General features: G+C 35.7%; 1 protein-coding gene across 1 annotated transcript in view; it reads right to left on the bottom strand.

Moving 5' to 3' along the window:
* Window positions 1-14,163, bottom strand: part of LRP1B (LDL receptor related protein 1B) — a 2,167,013-nt gene that overhangs the window by 1,221,881 nt on the left and 930,969 nt on the right. The gene's annotated exons all lie outside the window — the stretch shown is intronic.

Here is a 14,163-nt window from a genome sequence, read left to right as displayed (position 1 = left end):
TAGCCAAGAGGCACCTAAGTGGACATGACAAATAAATGCTGGGTAGACTCCTGAGTGATATCCTAGAATATATAAAAAACATTAATGAACTATAAACTTTAACAATATCATTAGTTCTGTATATACTAGTATATTAAGTATACTAATCTATTCAGTATATTAGTTCATATGACTGCTTTGGGGATATAACATAGTGTAACTGCTGTAGAAAACAGTCAGGTGGCTCTTCAAAATATTAAACGTTAGAATTATCACATCAAGTAATTCCACTTCTGGGTATATCCCCAGTGGAAGTGAAAGGATATGTATACATGGTAACAATTTACTGAAGTGTTCTAAAAAATAAAACCTATTTAAAAAAATGAGGTGTCCGTAAAGCAGAGTTTTAAATGGATCGGTTCAGTCACTCAGTTGTGTCTGAATCTGAGACCCCATGGACTGTAGTACACCAGGCCTCCTAGTCCATCTTCAATTCCCAGAGCTTGTTCAAACTCATATCCATCAAGTCGATGATGCCATCCAACCATCTCATCCTCTGTCATCCCCTTCTCCCACCTTCAATCTTGCCCAGCATCAGGGTCTTTTCCAGTGAGTCAGTTCTTGGTATCAGGTGGCTAAAGTATTGGCGTTTCAGCTTCAGCATCAGTCCTTCCAATTAATATTCAGGACTGATTTCCTTTAGGATGGACTGGTTGGATCTCCTCGCAGTCCAAGGGACTCTCAAGAGTCTTCTCCAACACCACAGTTCAAAAGCATCAATTCTTTGGCACTCAGCTCTCTTTATAGTCCAACTCTCATATCCATACATGACTACTGGAAAAAAACTATAGCTTTGATCAGATGGACCTTTATCAACAAAGTAATGTCTCTGCTTTTTAATATGCTGTTTATGTTTGTCATAGCTTTTCTTCCAAGGATCAAGAGTCTTTTAATTTCATGGCTACAATCACCATCTGCAGTGACTTTGGACCCCCCTCCCCCCCCACCAAAAAAAATAAATAAATAAAGTCTGTCACTGTTTCCACTATTTTCCCATCTATTTGTCATGAAGTGATGGGACTGGGTGCCTTGATCTCAGTTTTCTGAATGTTGAGTTTTAAGCCAACTTTTTCACTCTCCTCTTTCACTTTCATCAAGAGGCTTTTTAGTTCTTCTTTGCTTTTTGCCATAAGGGTGGTGTCATCTGCGTATCTGAGGTTACTGATATTTCTCCTGGCAATCTTGATTCTTGTGCTTCAATCTTGTGCTTCAACCAGCCCAGCATTTCTCATGATGTACTCTGCATATAGGTTAAATAAGCAGGGTGACAATATACAGCCTTGATGTTACTCCTTTCCTGATTTGGAACCAGTCTGTTGTTCCATGGCCAGTTCTAACTGTTGCTTCTTTAAATTGATAGATGATGTCAAATGAATAGAGAGAAATGTAAGGCTTTCTGGTATGAAGAAATATAGCCACAAAGAAGAAATGTACAGTTTCACAACAGAGAGTGAAGATGTCTATTGAGAGAAATAATAAGTACGTTGATGTGAGTCAAGTTTCGTGCACATATATAATCTTACAACTTACTCATTTTACACTAAAAAATCTGTTATTTTCCTGGCTTTACACAAATAATTATGTTTGGGGCAAATTCTTTTGTTCTCTCTGAGATCTTGATTCTTGTGTAATCATAGACAAGAGTAACAATGCCTCTCTTGAAGGGCTATTACAAGATATTACAAGATAGATATTCTTTCACAATGTAGCCTAGCTTTTGGATATCTAATGGAGTACACTGAATGTATACCATGCATACACTGAAACGAAGCTCCTCCGAACAATGAAAATGTATCTTGGTAATTACTTGTATACATTTACATTATTGACATCAATGATCCCTATGTGATTTTTTTTCCCTCTGGCATGAAGTTGTACTTTAATTTAAATTAGTACATTCTTTAATAACCTAGTACCCAAACTCCAGAAAATGGTTCAGTTGTGCCATGCCTAGTCGTGCCCAACTCTTCACGACCCCATGGACTGTGGCCCACCAGGCTCCTCTGTCCTTTGGGATTTTCCAGGTAAGAATACTGGAGTGTGTTGCCATGCTATTTCCAGGAGGTCATCCCAACCCAGGGATTGAACAAAGGTCTCCCACATTGTAGGCAGATTCTTTACCACCTGAGCCACCAGGCAATTAAAAAGGAGGAAAACATAATTTTTAAAAAGTCGAGAGAGAGGAGAGGGGTATGATTTGGGAGAATGGCACTGAAACATGTATAATATCATATAAGAAATGAATTGCCAGTCCAGGTTTGATGCAGGATACAGGATGCTTGGGGCTGGTGCACTGGGATGACCCAGAGGGATGGTATGGGGAGGGAGGTGGGAGTGGGGTTCAGGATTGGGAACACGTGTACACCCATGGCGGATTCATGTTTACAGTACAATATTGTAAAGTAACTAGCCTCTAATTAAAATAAATAAATTTAAATTTAAAAAATAAAAAAAATAAAAAGTCGAGTTTTTTGTTCTCCCCTGTGACTAAACATTGATATGAGAACTAATCTATGGAAAAAATACAAAAACTAGACAATTTATATTTTGTAATAGGTATGTTCAAGTTATTTAAGATAGCAAAATTTTAATGATTTTCATTTATCCTCAATAATAAGTAAATGGTGAAGCAAATTATATATGTGTGTGTATATATATGCATATATACATATGCATGCTTGCAGATATGTATATATTTGAACCATGATTTAAAATATATGCAGAAATTTGAAAATATCTTTAAGTTAAACTTAAAGCATGACATCAAACTGTTGTATATAACCAAACTCCTTCCTAAATTGTCAGAGGTCTAAACTAATTTTACTAGAATCAGTAGCAGTCAATAGGGCAATTGCTTTCTGTCTCCTTGACATCTTCAGCATTTGATTTCTCTGATCTCTCTGATCACTAACTCCACCTTGATCTGTTGAAGTGAGGCATGAGATTCAGTAAGACAGTGGTAAATTAGCTTTTACTTTATCTTTATAGGAAAGCAATTTCTAGTTGTCTTTTTCTTGAGCCACTTCCTGTCAATGGGAAACTGACAAACAAATACCCCAACTTCACTGTGAGGGAAGGAAAAAAATAAATCAGGGGGAAAAAAGAAAAAAACAGTGGGGCATCTGGCCTCTAATTCCTGTCAAGCTTAATTTTCTGTTGCTGACTTCACAAGACTTGTTTCAAAGTACAGCTTTCTAGTAGCACCTTAATGAATTGTGTTCCTCCATCAGAACACATTATTTAAGTATGTTCTTGGTGGGTTTCTATCTTAGGTACAAATGTTACCTGTATTGTAGTAGACATAAAAATTTTGGCTAAGGAATAACTTTACATCACCAAACATAATAGAAAACAAATATAAAGGAGTCAATATTTTGTATAGACATCCTTGAGTATCCATGACTGGGGTGGAGGGATTGGTTCCAGCATACCCCTTAGATATAAAAATCTGCAGATGCTCAAGTCTTTTACATATAGCACAGTATATGCATATGACCTATGCACATTCACATGCATATATCAAATTACCTCTAGATTACTTTTGACACCTAATAGAATATGAATGTTTTACGCTGCTAAATCGACTCTGTGCGACCCCAGAGACGGCAGCCCATCCGTCCCTGTTATTCTCCAGGCAAGAACACTGGAGTGGGTTGCCATTTCCTTCTCCAATGCATGAAAGTGAAAAGTGAAAGTGAAGTCACGAAGTCATGTCCGACTCTTAGCGACCCCATGGACTGCAGCCTACCAGACTCCTCCGTCCATGGGATTTTCCAGGCAGGAGTACTGGAGTGGGGTGCCAGTGCCTTCTCCAATGAATGTTTTATAAATAGCTTTAAATACTGATGCAATGTAAATGCTATGTAAGTATTTACTCCTGTGTGGCAAACTCAAGTTTCCAAAAAACTTCCTGGAATTTTTTTTTTCTTTTCCCCAGGTATTTTCAATCTTCAGTTGATTGAATCCATAGATGCATAATTTGTGGATACAGAGGGTCAATTGCTCTAGATTCCCTTCAAAGTTAAGTATGAAGGAGTATGACCTGGCCTTTAGAAACTCAGCTAAGTCTTAAAAAGTTATGGACTATTTTAAAGATGTAAAATTGGATAGAGATTGAAGAAACTTTAATGATAAGCTAGCTATCCTCTGTGTTAAAATGAAGAAAGAGAGGTCAAGAAATGTGAAGTATACCATAGTCATTCTGTAAATTAGTGAAAAACAAAAGATAAACCAAATGCATTCAATATGTTAATCATGCTAGACTGACTTATCCAATGGTTCCTTTCTTTCTAAAAATACTAACACCCAACATTTATTGAACACTTTCTATAGGTAAGTCAAAGTGCTTTATAAATAGTGAAATTTTTGTCTTCACAACAACTGTAAGAAATAAGAATTATGTAAAGTTTAAAAATAAAATAAAATTAGAAAAAAAAAATAAGAATTTTTATCCACACTTTATATGTGAAGAAATTTAGGCACAGAAAGATCAAATGACTTACCTAGGTCACACAGATACTTCATTGTAGAGCTGGTATTAAAAAGGCAACCTAATCTAGCATTTAACATGATAAGCTACTATTCATTCAATAACTATGTGCAGAGTTTGAACTCATTTAAATCACTAGAAGGTTAAGTACTTGGGGGAAAAGGTTTTATTATATTTTGTTCACTGCTAGTTGCCTACTCAATGCTTAGAATATTGATTATAATAGCTGCTCAATACATGTTTATTGAATTGACATGACTATATATAAAACAGCATTAAGTAGGTGCTGTTAAAATTCCTTACAATTGTTGGTTTCGGGGGAGTACTGAAAACTATTTTTAAGAAAAATAAGAACTAACAAAATAAAGATCAACTAAGGTTTAAGAAAATATGAAAATACCTTATGGTTAACATTACTGAATCTGATTTTGACTTAGCTAAGGCAGGCTGTTAAATATCAGTTTTGATGCTACTGTCCAGTCACTAAGTTCTGTCTGACTCTGCAGCCCCATGCACTGCAGTGCACCAGGCTTTCCTGTCCTTCACTATTTCCCAGAGTTTGCTCAAACTCATGCCCTTTGAGTCGATGATGCCATCCCACGATCTCATCCTCTGTCGCCCCCTTCTCCTCCTGCCCTCAGTCTTTCCCAGAACCAAGAACTTTTCCAATGAGTTGGCTCTTTCTTTTCTCAACAAGGCTGTCCACGAGTCCTGTGACTATATTAGGTCCTGAAATTTTGGGGGTCATAAAATGCTATAGTTTCCTATATCTGTTTTACCAATGGTTTTAACTTTACAATGATGTATATGATTATAATTTAATATTTACTCCTTAAAATTATCATAAAGACAGCCACTGTAATTATGAAACTTCTTTCACTTTTTTCACTTTCACAGTACAATCTGTTACACAGTAGTTATTAAGTTATTAGCTCTCAAGTAAGTGAATAAATGACTATATGAGCATTTGGAGTTGCATAGAAAAGAATTTGGCCTTGTATAGATAAAGGCCTCACCTTTTCTCTTGTCTTCTTCAAGGAAATCTGTCACATCTGATAGAGGTATCTATCCTGTGACAGCATCTATCCTATTTATGGCAGGAAATACTCCCTCCAGAAAGACTAACTATGTGATTTTGGATGAGGCTTTGGATCTTGTGGTATCAGCTGACCCATTGAGTTCAACCATGTGGGCAATCAATAAATTAATCAACAAGACATGAAAATTCAATAAAATTTTTGGACACTAAGCTCAGGTAAGCTTTCCTGGTTGACAATACTCTATTCTAACACATTGATGCTAGGAGGGCTAGACTCACAGTGGAAGACAACAGAAGCTTCATATCTGGAATCCTCCCAGACTCTGCTCTTTGAGTCTCTTTCTTTGCCTAATTTTAATCTAAAGACTTAACTTGTATGCAGAATACATCATAGGAAATGCTGAGCTGGATGATGCATAAGTTGGAATCAAGATTGCCAGGAGAAATGTCAACAACCTCAGATATGCAGATGATATCACTTTAATGGCAGAAAATAAAAAGGAACTAATGAATCTCTTCAGAGAAGGCAATGGCACCCCACTCCAGTACTCTTGCCTGGAAAATCCCATGGATGGAGGAGTCTGGTGGGCTGCAGTCCATGGGATCGCTAAGAGTCAGACACGACTGAGCGACTTCACTTTCACTTCTCACTTTCATGCATTGGAGAAGGAAATGGCAACCCACTCCAGTGTTCTTGCCTGGAGAATCCCAGGGACGGGGGAGCCTGGTGGGCTACTGTCTGTGGGGTCGCACAGAGTCGGACAGGACTGAAGCAACTTAGCAGCAGCAGCAGCAGCAATGAGTCTCTTGATGAAAGTGAAAGAGGAGAGTGAAAAAGCTGGCTTAAAACTCAACATTCAGAAAATGAAGATCATGGCATCTGGTCCAATCACTTCATGGCAAATAAATGGGGAAAAGATGGAAACAGTGTCAGTTTTCATTTTATTGGGCTCCAAAATCAATGAGTATGGTAACTGCAGGCATGTAATTAAAAGACACTTGCTCCTTGGAAGAAAAGTTATGAAAAACCTAAACAGCATATTAAAAAGCAGAGACATTACTTTGGGTACAAATGTCTGTCTAGTCAAAACTACTGTTTTTCCAGTAGTCTTGTGTGGATGTGAGAATTGGACCATAAAGAAGGTTGAGCACAGAACTGATGCTTTCAAACTGTGGCACTGGAGAAGAGTCTTGAGAGTCCCTTGGACAGCAAAGAGATCAACCCTGTCAATCCTACAGGAAATCAACTCTGATTATTCATTGGAAGGACTGTTGCTAAATTTGAAGCTCCAATATTTTGGCCACCTGATGTGAAGATTCAACTCACTGGAAAGACTCTCATGTTGGGAAAGATTGAGAACAAGAGAAAAAGGGGGCAACAGAGGATGAGATGGTTGGATGGCATCACTGACTCAATGGATGTGAGTTTGAGCAAACTCAGGGATATAATGAAGGACAGGGAAGCCTGGAATGCTGTAGTACATGAGATTGCAAAGAATTGGAATGACTTAGCAACTGAACAACAACAACAATCTAAAGATGTTCCCTGTTATATGATGTATCCATAACTCTGAGTATAAAAGCTTTCAATGTGTTCTGTGAGTCCTTATCATGAGTTAGTGAAATGGACTGTTTTTGGGAACCCCTCAAATTTGTGGTTAGTGTCAGGAATGAGGGTGTTCTTATGGAGGATTGAACCTCAACCTTTACAGACTGGCTAACAGTGGACAGAAGGCTAAATGATTTCTGTAATGCAATGGTCAGAGCAGATAGTATAACATCCTTATGGGGTGATACGGACTTCTGACAAATATGTATTCTGCAAAAGTCATTTAACCTCTGTGTTTTAAATTTCACAATTGGTAATTTTTAAATAACATTATAGTACTTCATAAAGTTATATTAAAGTATATATATTAAGAAATGACCGATTGTCCTAATTACAAAATATCTAGGAACCATTTAATAGAAAAGACGGTAATACTATTTATTTTAATGTGTTGCCCTCTCTAAGTACTGGTTCTTGAAATTTAATGATCATACTCATTTTTATATAGCAATGTAATTTAGATAGTCCCTTCCCTTCTGTGGCCAGAGTAAAATTCCATTTAGTTACAAATTCAGTCAATTTAAACAGTTGAAGAATCATAGGTCACTGAAATGCAATCTATACTCTCCCATCAGCAATGATTACATGTAGATTATCTCAGAGTAGAATGAATATTATTTTTTAATATTTCCCCAAAAATAAAATTCTAAAACTTATTTAAAAACATCCCATAATTAATCAACCTTAAGCATCTTATGAGCTATCTAATGAGTAAAATGAAAATAGTAATAATAATATTTATGTCATATGATTTAATTAGAATGTTTAGATGGTTGGACCAAGATTTTAACATTTGCTTGCAAGTAATTCTAGTAGGCAATACAGCTTTCAAATCTGTCTGAATAGATGACCAAAGACAGAGAATCTTCAGGTCATTTGAGCAAATTCATACAAATTTTAATATTTTTCCCTTGACTTTTAATCAATTAAGGTTACATTTTGAGCTGGGGGCCAGGTCTGAATATAGGATAGCATCTCTCTAGAAGCACTTATCGTACGAAATGGAATTATAAATAAGTTGAAACTAATCAATAATATTATATGATGCCTAAAACATGATCATTCTACTGGAAAGAATCCTTAATAAAAATAGAGTCAGAGTAAAAAAATTTCAATGCTTATTATCCTTCAAGTGACAGAAATATCTGGGAATCATTGTTATTAAAAGGGAGATAGATGTTGTGGAGAAGGAGGTTTTTATACAACATGGGAGTATTATCCCTCAAAATTTTCCATCTACCTTACTTATTATTCCACCTTCACTAGGGTAACTTTATTATCACTTATTTAACTTACCAGGGACTGTTAACATTTATCAAAGTATGCTGGTATATATTAGCATTGTGCACACTGAAAATATGTATTTTATATAAATCATGAACTAGCCTTTGGTTTTGTATGTTGTTCTCTTGACAAGTTAGGGTTATAATAACAGAATCAAATTTATGTTATTGCAAACGTGAAGGCTACACTCAGAGCCACATTGATGTCAAGGTGCAACAAAGTCATTCAGTGAAGCCCAGTGTGGGAAACCAGTCCACCTGCCAAAGCGCTTCTAGCTAACATCTCAAGAAGGCCCAACTGGTTGAAATATAATTCTGTTATATAGTATACAGAGTGTCTCAATGTGTTTCCAAGTGTATATAATATCTCCATGAGGCATAATTTATTATTCTCATTTCCAAATAGGACAGCTGAGACCTATAGAAATTAAATGACTTGCCACTACGAGAAAACAAGTGATCAGTTTGGGTCTATAATAGCTCACTTCTTGAACAATGCTGTTGCCCCAGGAGTGTCTTCCTGGTTATCCATCACATACATGCATTTCCAAAGACATTTGATTGTTTTAACATTATTTCACACTTTGCAGACATATACGTAGCCTGTGGCACTTTCGTAGACATCCCACAATATTCAGTGGTTTAATCATTAGTCCTCTGAAGAAGTCATAAATCAGTAGCCTAGGAGAACAACCACTCCTAGGCAAATAATTGTTAAAATTCTCACTTGCTTGAAGTTTGATATATTTGGGGAGATTAGTCCCTGAGTTTACGCTAATTCATTTAGCTAAATTTTAAAAGGAGAAATGGTGATGACAATAATAAAACAAAACCAAAAAATCATACAAATCACCAAAACAAAAATAAGCAGGATAACGTTTTTGGAAAAAATTCAAAACAATCTGAAAATAAAAGTGTGAGAAATTTCTAGGGACATTTAAGTCTAGCATTCTCTCACAGGTAGGAAATAAAAAGTATCTGATCATTAAAACTTTGTCATCCTTTTAAATATTTGGTATTTGAAATATAATACATACACAAAATAATAACAATGTAAAAGGTTAGAAATTTTAACTCAAGAAACTTAATTTACAGGACTTCCCCCCAGTGGCTAAGAATCTGCCTGGCAATACAGGGCGCATGGGTTTGATCTCTGGTCCAGGAAGATTCCACATGCCCTGGGCTTAGTTAAGTCCATGTGTCACAACTACTGATCTCACATGCCACAATTATTAAGGTCTGAGTGTCCTAGAGCCCATATTCTGCACAAAGAGAAGACACCACAATAAGAAGGGCAATGCCAACAAATGTTCAAACTATCACACAATTGTGCTCTTTGCACATGCTGGTAAGGTAATGCTCAAAATCCTTCAAGGCAGGCTTCAACAATATGTGCACAAAGAACTTCCAGATGTACAAGCTAGATTTAGAAAATGCAGAGGAATCAGAGGTCAAATTGCCAGCATTCACTGAATCATGCAGAAAGCAAGAGAGATCCAGAAAACATCTACTTCTGCTTCATTGACTACACTAAAGCCTTTGACTGAGTGGACCACAACAAACTATGGAAAATTCTTCAAGAGATGGGTCTACCAGACCATCTTACCTGCCTCCTGAGAAAGCTGTATGCATATCAAGAAGCAACAGTTAGAACCAAACATGGAACACTGGACTGGTTTAAAACTGGGAAAGGAATACATCAAGGAATACAACATACAAGGCTGTATGCTGTAAGCCTGTTTATTTAACTTATATGCAGAGGAAAAAATGTGAAATGCCAGTTTGGATGAGGCTTAAGCTGGAATTAAGATTGTGGGGAAAAATGCCAGTAACCTCAGATTATGCAGATGACACTACTTTAAAGGCAGAAAGTGAAAACAAACTATAGAGCCTCTATGAAGGTGAAAGAGGAGAGTGAAACAGCTGGCTTAAAACTCAACATTTAAGAAACAAAGATCCGATCTCATCACTTCATGGCAAATAGATGGGGAAATAATAGAAACAGTTACAGACTTTATTTCCTTATCCTCCCAAATCACTGTGGACGGTGACTGTAGCCATGAAATTAAAAGAAATTACTTTGCTGAGAATGGTCCGCATACTTAAAGCTATGGCATTTCTAGTAGTCATGTAGAGAAGTGAGAGTTGGACCAGAAAGAAGGCTACATGAAGGGCAGCAAAGTAGACACTGATGTAAAGAACAGACTTTTGGACTAAGTGGGAGAAGGCGAGGGTGGGATGATTTGAGAGAATAACACTGAAACATGTACATTATCATATTAAAACAGATGATCACTGCAAGCCTGAGGCATGAAGCAGGCACATAAAGATATTGCTCTGGGACAATCCAGAGGATTAGGGTGGGTAGGGATTGGAAGGGGAGTTCAGTATCCTGTGGACACATGTATGCCTATGGCCAATTCATGTTGATGTATGGCAAACACCATCACAGTATTGTAAATGAATTATTTGCCAGTTAAAATTAATTAATTAATTTTCAAAATAAAAGAAGGCTGAGCACCAAAGAATCGATGCTTTGGAACTGTGGTGGTGGTGAAGACTCTTGAGAGTCCCTTGGACTTCAAGGAGATCCAACCAGTTCATTCTAAAGGAGATCAGCCCTGGGATTTCTTTGGAGGGAATGATGCTGAAGCTCCAATACTTTGGCCACCTGAGGCAAAGAGCTGACTTATTTGAAAAGACCCTGATGCTGGGAAAGATTGAGGTCAGGAGGAGAAGGGGACAAAAGAGGACAAGATGGTTGGATGGCATCACTGACTCAATGGACATGAGTCCAGGCAAACTCCAGGAAATAGAGAAGGACAGGGAAGCCTGACATGCTGCAGTCCATGGGCTGCAAAGAGTCAGATATGGCTGAGCAACTGAACAATGACAGTAACAATCTTTACCTCAATACCAGATGTTAATTATGGATGTATCTTTTTAAAAGCCAATGACTCTAAAGTGGAATTATGCATCGTTTATAATAGATATTGACACTTCTTGCAACAAAGTAGTCCAGGATGGAAAATGTGACTTATGCCTAAACCAATTAAGATAGTACATTCCTCTAGTTATAGTGATTAGCTCAGGGGTAGGTACTTCATTCATCAGCCAATTAAATGCAAATACAAACCACGGCAAAGGACTTGAACCTGAGAAGACATGAATTTAGGGATGCTGGGAACTGAGAATAAAGCAAAGTTAGTAGAAAAAATTGGAGATGAATTAGTCCTGGTGATATCATTTACATTTAAACAGACTTCTAGATTTGTTATAAAGCAACTCAGACACACCTCTGATTTCTCTTCTATACTTTAACTGTTTGAGTTGAGTATTACTGCAAGCAAGTTATTTCTAACTAAAAATGTAAGTTCCCTGTAAAGTCAAATGCGTATCTTGATTCTTCAGCCCCATAAATCATCCTGGGTATGTATCTGTGAATGTATCTTCTCTGTCTATATATTTTTCACTCCCAAAGAGAAAAACATAATGGATTCAGTGATTTTACTTTTTTAATACGCTCAGACCATATAAGACTGCTTATTACCAATATCAAAACATATTTACCAAGCTTGAAAGCCATGTAATTGGATTAACATGTGCTTTTAATATTATACTAATTTGAAATAAATGATTAGGTCAAAAAGTAAACAAATTTTAGATTTATAGAGTTTCCTTCCACTCTACCAAACATTTTTCAAAATATTCAGCACAGAGGACAAGAAATTATTTATTACTTAAAAAAAATACCATCTCAGCATGTCTTTCCCTCACACAAATCTGAACACCAATTTTATATCAAGGAGTCTTGTTCTCTCAAGGCACATTTTTTTAATGATTAAATAATTTATGCTGGGAACTTTCATGTTATATAATTTAACATTCCTTAAACATGATATGAGATGCTGTAATTCCTATCAATATTTTAACTTATCAAACAATGAAATTCAAAACTTAGCAGACATAAGAACTGGAATTCAAATACAGGCAATCTTTCATTTTCAAGTCTTGAGGGATGAAAACAGAATCTTGATCTCTGTTTTGTCTCTTAACAGATAACGTGGCATTCATTAAAAAACATGGGTCAGACCTCCTTATCCTCTTTGTGATTCAATCTTCTTAAAAGTTATTCCAGTTTTTAAACACTGTATCTTACTAGCATTTATCTTCCAAGAAGGATTTTGCTGCATATAGGAATTCCAAACTTCATCTAAATTAATTATCTTACTAGATAGAACTATGCTTAAGTATACAAATTTTTTTTTGAAGTCTTGATTAATATGTCTCTACTGTCATTTCTGGTACCTCTGTATCACAGAGAGGCACACACAACTAGCATTTCTTCTTACAGATAATCACTATCCTCCTTCATTATTTTATAATTACTTGCGATCCTTTTAAGGATGGAAGAACTAGATGGTTTAATCAAAATTTTAGAAGGTGAATTTTGTTTTTGTTTGTTTTCTATTGAGGTTAGGCTAAATAGTTATACTGATCTGTGTTTCTTTTCTGATGTAATCTATATTTATTTTTAGTGTTGTGAACATTATTGAAAATTCTGTCATAAAATTAAGTTAAATAGCTTTATGTGCAAATTTCTACTTTAAATGATAACTGTAGATAAACGTTTACTTATGCTATGTGTAAATGCACACACACTCAAACACACACATTTAGACCAGGGTTTTAATGCTCAAATAGATTAAAATATATTACACTATTAAAAAAAAACATTATCCATGATGAACATAGGTACAAAAAGTCTGAAAGTATTAGCAAATCAAATTCAACAATACACTTAAAGGATCATATACCATGATAAAGTAGAATTTATTCTAGACATGCAAGGATGGTTTAATACCCATGAATCAGTGTAACATAACAAAACAAAGACTATAAAACATGATCATGTAGAAAAAGTATTTGACAAAATTTAACATGCATTAATGATTGAAAAAAAAAAAAAAAAACCTCTCAAAAAAAGTGGATAAAGAGGGAATATACCTCCATACAATAAAGTTATATATGACAAAAACAAAGTTTACATTATACTCAATAGTGAAAAGTGAATTTTTTTTTTATTTTGGTAAGATCAGCAACAAGACAAGGAATCACACTGTTATCACTTATTTAAAGAGTATTAGAAGTCATAGCCACAGCAGGTAGGCAAGAAAAGGAAATAAAGGATAATCACCAAACACACTACAAAAAAAAAAAGAAAAGAAAAAGAACAACTTACAAGCCAATTCTTTGGTGATACAGATGCAAAAATCTCAGAATATTAGCAAACCAAATCCAACAATACATACAAAAGATCACACACCACGATGAAATCAAATTTATTTCAGGTGACAAGTATGTTTCAACATATACAAATCAATCAAGGTGATATACCACATTAACAAAAGAAAGACAAAAACACATGACCATTTCAACAGATGTAAAAAAAAGCATTTGGCAAAATTCAACATTCATTCATGATAAAAATTCTCATCAAAGTGGGTAAAGAGGGAACATATCTTAGCATAATACAGGCTACTTATGACAAACCCACAGCTAATCTAATACTCAATGATGAAAGACTGGAAGCTTTCTTGCTAAATTCAGAAACAAGACAAAGATACCCACTTTTAGCATTTCTATTTAACATAGTGCCAGAAGTACTAACCACAGAAACAGACAGGAAAAAAAAAATCCAAAT

The sequence above is a fragment of the Bos indicus genome, chromosome 2 (genome assembly GCF_029378745.1).
Source record: "Bos indicus isolate NIAB-ARS_2022 breed Sahiwal x Tharparkar chromosome 2, NIAB-ARS_B.indTharparkar_mat_pri_1.0, whole genome shotgun sequence".
Classification (NCBI taxonomy): Eukaryota; Metazoa; Chordata; class Mammalia; order Artiodactyla; family Bovidae; genus Bos; species Bos indicus.
The sequence above is the reverse complement of the archived record's forward strand: the minus strand, read 5'-3'. Positions and strand labels throughout refer to the sequence as shown.